This window comes from Zingiber officinale, chromosome 7B (genome assembly GCF_018446385.1).
Source record: "Zingiber officinale cultivar Zhangliang chromosome 7B, Zo_v1.1, whole genome shotgun sequence".
In the NCBI taxonomy this organism is placed as follows: Eukaryota; Viridiplantae; Streptophyta; class Magnoliopsida; order Zingiberales; family Zingiberaceae; genus Zingiber; species Zingiber officinale.
In genome coordinates, this window is record NC_055999.1 from 22,754,498 (window position 1) to 22,761,722 (window position 7,225).

The 7,225-nt window shown below is 37.4% G+C and overlaps 1 pseudogene; it reads left to right on the forward strand.

Moving 5' to 3' along the window:
• The first annotated feature begins 961 nt into the window (after window positions 1–961).
• On the forward strand, window positions 962–6,816 carry LOC122004240 (annotated as a pseudogene).
• Window positions 6,817–7,225: the final 409 nt, after the last annotated feature.

Here is a 7,225-nt window from a genome sequence, read left to right on the forward strand (position 1 = left end):
ATTCTGGATTTTGTAAAAGAGTAGTTGCACGAAACTCTCGTTATGCGGGTCCACGCAGCCTTATCCTACATTTTACAAGACAAGAGTTTATTTTCAGGATTTGAACCGTGCCCTTTTGGTCACAAAGCAACTACTCTATCATTGCACCAAGACTATCTTTCAGGGATTCTGGATTCTGTGATGCTGGATTTTCTATGTTAGTATTGCTTTTCTGTGATGGTAATAGTCTTCTGCTGATACCTATCTGGAATTTCTAGGTTCCATTTGCCATGACCATGTGAATACGTTGATAATTGACAATCTTACGTGGTTGATGTAAACATGTATGTATTGTTTTATGTAATACTATGCATTTTCTTAAATTTGTACTTTTTTTCTTTTAATATGGACTGCATATGGTTGCTAGTGTATCACATTAAACAGTGTCTGAACTGCTGGCTACCTTCACATGCTGTGCAGTTCCTTAAATTCCGTAATACTAATATTGGTGCTCATTAGGATATCAATATGGTGCATTTTCTATACTTCTAACTACTGTTCACTAACTAGGGTAAAGAATCAATGCAGGTAGAAATTGCTGAGATGAATGCTTCATGAATTTGTATATTAAACTATTAATGGTTTGTTTCCGACCTCTTTAGTTGCTCTGGAGCTTAATTATGAAGCTGGGTTTCTTAAGGTTGAGAGTTCTTGAGCATTTGAATGGAAGTTTTTCACAGCCAAGTTTTCCCCTCGGTAAGATATTATCAAAGTCCTTTCTGTTTTGGCTTTTCTTTGTTTCAGAAATTTCTGATGTTAGTTACTTCTTTGTTTCTGTTCTCCTCAACCGGCAAATTATTCTTTAGCTAGGGATGTATGGTTATATTGCCTCAAACAGAACCTATGACAACTATTCTTGTTCATGTTTTCTGATTTCAAGCAGCAAAATTTTCTTGTTTACAAGGCTAGAGAGCATGTTTCTCAATGATATCATTTGATGATGGCAAAGATAATAATGGCATCGAGGCTGATTTTGTTGAAGGGAAGAAAGATTTGGAGCCACAAGGTGTAGACCCCATTAAGGGTTGGAACTTCAGAGGAGTGCATAAGGTAGTGCGGCATTGGAGATTTGTTTAATTTTATCGCAGGTGCAATTTGTCATCACTATTCTTTTGTTAGGCATCCACATTAATATGTCTTTCTTCATTTAGGCAATTATTTGTGGCAAAATTGGCCAGGCTCCGATACAGAAGATATTAAGAAACGGTAAGATAGCGACCATATTTACTGTTGGAACAGGTGGTATGTATGATCAAAGAATTAGTGGAAATGAGCATTTGCCCAGACCAACTCAGTGGCACTGAATTGCTGTTCATAATGAAAACCTTGGGGCCTTTTCCATTCAACAGTTAGCCAAGAAGTATTTCATCTCCTCTCATTATTGTTTTCTTATTGCAATTTCTTGAGTCTAGTATCTTAATGATTTGCACTAGAGTTGATATCATAATGTTAATAATTAGCATCCCTGTGGGGTTCTGTGCTTTGGTGCTTCATTTCAGCTCTTCTGTCTTGGTTGAGGGAGATATTGAAACTAGAGTATACAATGACAGTATCACTGGCCAGGTGAAAAATATACCGGAAATCTGTGTGCGTCATGATGGTATGTAGTCATGATATGCATTTTCTCAATTTTCTTGATCACATAAAAGAAGCATTTTATTTCATTTTGCCTTGTTATTAGAATGCAAACTTTGAACAATGTTTTTGCTGATAATAGTATAGATTGCATGCAGGGCTTAGAGCATTGGATAAAAAATGTCAATATTCAGTGACATAAGTTGATGTTTGACTGGATTACATATTATCCTGTAGACATAGTGTTACTGTCATTTTGGCTAATGAGGATTTCATCAGTTATGAATTTAGAAGTTGCTCCAGCAGCAAAACCGACAACTTATTAGAAATCAGATAGGTGATAATATATTATTATCCATATAATTACATGCAGTTCTGGCAAAATAAACTAGTGGTAAATTATATGTTTTATGTCCTCTATGTTGCTTTGAACATTTTAGAGTTTGAATGAGATTCTGTAGTTGTTTTTGGATACATTATCATTCTTGTTTGGTGAGTTCTTGTGAAGTTACGACTTATGAGATTAATAGAAAGAGAGCTTTATTATTAACAAGGCCTTAGTGGGCTATACTATGTAGTTATAAGTCCTTCAGGTACAATTATAAGGCATTTTCTTTATTCAGTTTATCAATGAGTGAATATTTTTCTCTGGTAGCATCAAGGAACCCTCTTTGAGGGAGAATTCAGTAGTTTCAGTTGTGTCGAATCTATGAAGGGTCCTATGGGGAATTTGATCTTGATGGGCACTATGAAATAAGGAGTTAGTGATATGTTAGAATCACATTGTTTTTGCTGCATTCCAAATTGTGTAGTATTCAAATTAGGCTACGTTTGTAACGTGGAAGGTCAGTTCATAGTTGTAGTTATCTTTCAGTTTGCCATTATGACATCATCCATGTAATAATGAGTCACAGGCTGCAGTTATTGTTGTTATCACAATATTTTCATTGTGTTAACATAAGATTTCTTTGATTTGAGTAGATACACTTGCTACTTTGCTTTCTTTTTCTTTGGTGAGGAATTGGTTATATGATTTGCATTTTTGTTCTTTTTATGGTCAGTTTTCAGATATTCATTTAACATTTTGTTAACTTCTTTTTTTCTATCCAGTGTGCTGATCTGCAAGTGTTTTTATTTGTTTATGTTTCTTATCAACTATCCTACATTTGTGATGTTTGTAGGAAAGATTCGCTTGATTAAGTCTGGTGATGCTACTGCTAGTATATCTTTGGAAGGATTGAGTACGTGTTAATCTCTGCTTTGGCTATATTTGAGATGTTGGTCACTCCCCTTTTCATATTTCATTGGCTTCTGATTTGTTTGGCCGGTTATTAATTGGGAGGTTAACTTGATTTTTGTTCAAGTTGGGAGGTAAACTTGGTGTATTAGATAAGTACATTTTGACATTAATTAAATTTTAGAGAGCATTTTGAAAAAACTGTTAAATGTGGGAAGCTTTAAAAAAAATTCCCTCAACAATGATTAAAATTTAAAACAAATTCTGTGAAAAACATGAAATTGGTTTAAGATTAGATGTTTTCCTGCCACAACTCTTCTAAAAGATGTAAGTGATTCAAAATTCATCTTTAGTTGCAGGGGATGGTTTGCCTTGAATACCCTGGTTTGAAACTTGTCTGTAGATAACATTTTCATATGCTTATATTGTTAAGTTTGAAGTGTTTGCTTGACAGATTTAGCTTAGAAATCTTGAGCGATCTGAAACTATTTTCTGGATACATCTGTTAGATGAATAAATTTGATTTGTGTTATATGTTATAGGAATAAGATTATCCTCTCGTCTCTCTGGTTTCACTCAATTTTTTGTCAGATTTGCCCTCTCTGTTCTACCATGATAATGTTTCTGCATTATTAGCATGTTATTCCGTAACTTTTGTTTATGTTTTTCGTCTATTTTGTCATATTTCTGCATTAGTAATAAGCATCCATGCACAAACTATAAAGGAATTCATGAGGTATTGCTGTCAGAACTCATCTTTCACTTGTTGAAAAAAATGAGCAAGCAATTTGTCGGTGGATAATTGTGTTGAAGTGAGCAAAATTTTGGCTCCTTCTGGACAAAGGCGAAAGAAAAGTACCAGAATACTAAAGATGAAGCTTGTATTAACATTATTTGAGTTCCATGGCATCAAGCAGCTGCTAGATTTGGCACAAACCAACTAGAGTTGCCATTGTCCATGGAAAATCATTCATTAGAAGTGGACAAAATTTAATTAAAACTAGAGATAGATAAACAAGTAGTGAAATAATGGGAGTAGACAAATCAAGCATCCACTTGCTCTTCTTTACATTATCTGTCTAACTCATGTAACCAAAGCATGACTACAGCTGCTTTTGCACTTCTTTACACCTTAATAATTCAGAGTTTAAAATATCATACTCGATTGTCTCCCCTTGCTGACTTCCACTGTCATTGCAGGCACTTCTATTTGACTGAAGCTTTTCTCTTAAGTTACCTCAACTAGACACTACATCTCTATGGGTTTTAGATGATTATATTCTCCTCCAAATCAACTTCCATTTTGGCGAGCCAAATGTTTGATAATCTTGGTGCGGTGTCTGAATTTCACTAGACGACACTTTTGATTTGTTTATGGAGTAAATCTCGAGTACAGTTTGTGCACATTTAGATGTCTATCTCTAAGATATTCATGCCAAATGTTGAAGCACATCCATGTAATACTTTCTTAAGGTTGGCAAATGCTTGAGCATTCTAGTGAATAATGGTAGGATCCACTTGATTAGATTTATAATTTTATTAATATTTTCTTATCGCCAGATTGAGAAGACAAAGCAAGCGGAATTTGAAAATTCTTATTAGTCATAGTGTTTTATTTCTTGGAATTAAACATTGAAATAATTTAATATAGCTATGAGCTGGAACATTAATAACATTGTTTTTGAGATATCTGTATTGTTTATGCAAGAAATCATACAAAGGTTTTTTTATGTCATATCTTTCATCATTATTTTGGATATTTCGTAAACACTTAAAATTCTTTTAGCTTTCTAATGGCTTAAATATTTGGAGCCACAGCAAGAAGAGCTTCAATCTCTGTTTCAGTGTCTTTATCATGAACAATAAATATAACGGATAGAAACGTAAGGCCAATGGCAGCTGCATTTTATTGCAGTCCTCATCAGAAGAGATAAGATAGAAGATAGAGTAGAAAATTACAAAAACTACTCGACAGATGTTGCGATTTCGGTGGGAGCTGATGTGCAATTCCGACGCCTCGTCTCTTTAAATCTTGCCATGCTTGGCCTGCCAGGAATTTGCAGGTCCCAGATCTCTTTAAAGGTGCATCTTCACATGATCAAGAAAGGATCCGTAGAACCGTTTAGGGTTTAGGGAGAGATCTGTACCCTAAACCGTTTTTGTTCCTTATTTGCTTACTTTGTTCGTATTGCGTCGCAGGAATTAACAAGAGAAGAGATCATGCAGAGGGAGAGAAGTATACCAGTTGCCGGCAAACCCTCGCCTTCTTCCAGCCATGGCGACACCATGAGCAAAAATCTCTCCTCGCCTTGGTTCCTCTTCCCCAATCTAAACCCTACCTCCATTCTCGAACCCAAACGCTCGCCGTTCTCGAAGCGGCCGCCCAAGGCGCCTCTATTGGAATTGCAGTCGGAGCCAATCGGCCTCGCCATTCTCGACGCTCTCATCGACGACAAAGAGAACGGAAAGATGGTCTTGTTTGGATCACAGTTGAAGGTCCGAATCCCATCCATGGAGTCGCTACGCTCGCCCATTGAGTTCGGCGTCAAGAACAAGGAATCCCAGTTGGCGTTGGTCTCCCCTGGCCGACCCCTCTCGCCGGCCGTGCTCGACGCCGGGAGCGCGTCGGCGACGGAATTGGAGACGTTGGAGAGCTACACTTGCGTGATCTCACGCGGTTCGAATCCGAAGACCACCCATATTTTTGATGACTGCGTCTTGGAGAGCTGTGGCGACTGGCGACCATCAATTTACTCTACTCAGGAAGAGCAGCACTAGGTGCGCTTGGTTCGAAGGAGTGAAATTGATAAGAAATTAGTTATACACGTAGGATATGGTATAAGACACATAAAAGTAATATTTTTTAAAATATAACCTATTTTTATATGAAATACCTCTTGTCGCTCAAATTAATTAATTAATTAATTAATTTTATTATTATTATTATTATTATTATTATTTACAAATCTCCCTATCAAAACTAAACAAATAATATGATCAATCATGTTGAGACGACCAAGGTAAATATATCGATATAGTGTGTTGTATGTATTCTAGGATTAAGATGATGTGACAGTCAAAATTAAGATAAGATAATAGTCAAAGTCAGAATGTATATGTTCGAACGAACCACCTCTTAGAAGCAGGGCACCCAGTATAAATTTGGGGGGTCACATAGTTGGTTGGATTTACAGGCTCAACTCCTCACTCATGAGCAAAGTTTCCAGTATAAATCCGAGTACACACACAGTTGGCCAGATCTATGAGACTTAGTTCCTTACTTCTCATGAGTAGGGCTTTGCAGCATAAACCTGGGTGGACACAGAGCCGGTCGGATCTATGGGGTTCAACTCCTCATTTCTCATGAGAAGGACTTCTAGTATGAACTCGGACGGACATCGAGCTGGTTGGACCTATAGGACATAGCTCCTCACTCTTCATGAGCAGGGCTTCCAGCATAAACCCGAGTGGACACAGAGCTGGTCGGATCTACATAACTCAGCTCCTTACTCAACATGAACAAGGCTTCCAACATAAACTCGGTCGGAAATAGAGTTGGTTAGACCTACATGTGCACACATATCGATACTACGCATGCACACATATATATACTACTATTCATATTCTTCTCCATTTTCGCCTGTCTACTGTTCTGACTTAAGCATCAGAGTGTCTACGCCAGAGACTTCCTCCTTGGTTCTCGCTCTAATGTTTCCATTAGCTTTGTTTGTAGTGTGCGTAGGTTCGCAGCTTCTAGCTCAATGTCTGCAACTCCCAACTCGGAGTCTTTCCTCCATCAACACTCTTGCCATCTCACCGATTGTCATCTACTTAGCTTCTGGACGGGATCAAATTTGGTATCGTCTGTGGGAACATATTCACTTGTTCTGGAGCGTAAAGATGGGCATAGCCGATAAAATCAGCATTACCATGACTATGAAGGAATACGAGCTATTTGTGAACGTCAAAGCATAAGCATTGTCCCAAGAACAGGTTGTGGATTCTCACTCGCACTGGGCACCTACAGACTTGGTGGAAGAGTTTCCTATGTCTGAGAAAAGATCCAAGCAAAGACAGTCATTTGAGTTTCTCTAAATTACATGCAAAAGAAATGTCGTCAAAATTACATGCAAAAGAGACAAAATTCTCATCAAGAAATGTCGTCAGCTAAATCTCCAGGTTGGTCAAAATCAGTAGATTCTCTAAATTGACCAAAAGCACATTTGATTGGCGTCTTCACGTAAAGTCTGATCGGCATCTCCAAGTAATGATCAACATCTCCAAGTAAAAGCTAATCAACAAAAATCAAAAGGGACAACGTGCAACTAGCAAGGCAGGTTTGATCGGCAAAAGTCAAAATGAGCAGTCGATCGA